The following is a 1,579-nucleotide window of genomic DNA, read 5'->3' as shown; positions in this document are numbered from 1 at the left end:
GGGGGGAGTGTGTGTGTGAGTGACTTCCTGGATGCCGTAGCTTAAGGCGGTTGGCCTGATAGCGAGCCGGCATGATTCGTTGGTTGCGACCACGGACGGGGGAAGCACTGAGTTGTGAGCAAATAGTGTCTTTGATGTGAGTATATTGACTAGAGGGAGACCTCGTGGTTCAGTCGGAGGTGTGCGGGCTGTTGCGACAGTGCACGGGAAACCTTGGCTGACGGTATTTAGTCCGGTCGGGGACGTGCGGGCCGTGTTGACGGTGGCACGGAGGTCCTTGACAGTTGGACGGTTTTGCGGGATTCGAGGACGAATCCATATTGGTGGGGGAGAATTGTAACATCCGCGAACCGGATTTTGTGATTTTGAAAGGAGTGTCGGTCGACACCCTAGTGGCATCGATCGACACCACTAATTTATGGGTTTGGCCGGTTTGATTAATTGCCGAATTGGTTCGGTTTGGTTCAATTAAATCCCTAAATCGTGTTATAAGCGTCTAAGGACGAGTTTAAGGGTTTTTGGGAAGTTATTTGGTCGCCGCTTAGTGAAAGAAAGAGAGAAAAGAGAGAGAAACGTTCTTGAGTTTTTCTGGGCTTGTTCTTGGAGATTTTGGAGAGATCTGAGGCAGTAGAAGTGTTAGCTGTTGCTGGACACGAAGGGGGAGCTTCTGGGGGTGTTGTTTTCCACGTTTCTCATTTCAATCTTCCTGTTCTTGAGGTGAGTGCTTGACCATGGTTGATCTAAGCATGAGATCTCTCTTGTTTGTGTGTTTTCTTTGCTGTTTGTGTTGTTTTGTTGCTTGGGTTCGTTGTTTTTGTGATTCCCAGTGATTTCTGAGGTAATTGGGTGAGTTTGAGACGGATTCGAGATGATTGGGAAGGAGAGTTCGATGTTCGGTTTCGCGCAGATCGTGTCTGCAGAGGAGGCATCGATCGACACTAGGAAGCATCGGTCGACACCATTTGGAGTGGCATCGGTCGACACTGTTTAGCATCGGTCGACACCATTGTTTGTAGCATCGATCGACACCGTGAGGCATCGGTCAACACTGGTCTCAGTCGAGACTTGTTTCCTGGTTTGATGTATTGTTGTGTGTTGTTTGTTTTGCTTAAACTTGAGGGTCTCATATGCTTGTGTGTATAACCCAGTAGATGGGAGGACGGCCTCACTAAGTATTTATGATAATACTTACGCATCTCAATTGTTGTTTGTGGTGTGCAGGTATGTGACGTGGAATCATGGCGATGAGGAGGAGGATGAACTAGGGTCTCGTTTGTGTGTTGTTGGTCTTTGTTATATTGTTTAGGATGGAACCTTGGATAGAGATATGTTAGGTTGCTGGATAGAATGGATAGAAATGTTATTGTATTGGTTTTGTATTATTGATATGTTTCCGCTGTGCATGTAATTGGATGTTGGTTTATTATTGGTTGGCTACTGTGTGTGGGATGGTTTGTTTAATTAAGTAGTATGGGGTACTTAATTATATATTGTATTTAATTATTAAAAAGAAAAAAAAGGTCGGGTTGTTTCACGTACAGTTAATCCATCGATTGCTCAAGTGGAGAACATTGAAGCA

General features: G+C 45.3%; 1 protein-coding gene across 1 annotated transcript in view; it reads left to right on the top strand.

Moving 5' to 3' along the window:
• LOC104746024 overlaps positions 1-1,579 on the top strand; it is a 6,635-nt gene that overhangs the window by 4,483 nt on the left and 573 nt on the right. The window lies entirely within an intron of this gene.

The sequence above is a fragment of the Camelina sativa genome, chromosome 15, assembly GCF_000633955.1.
Source record: "Camelina sativa cultivar DH55 chromosome 15, Cs, whole genome shotgun sequence".
NCBI classification, from domain to species: domain Eukaryota; kingdom Viridiplantae; phylum Streptophyta; class Magnoliopsida; order Brassicales; family Brassicaceae; genus Camelina; species Camelina sativa.
Note: the sequence above shows the minus strand (reverse complement) of the source record. Positions and strands in the feature narration are given on the sequence as shown.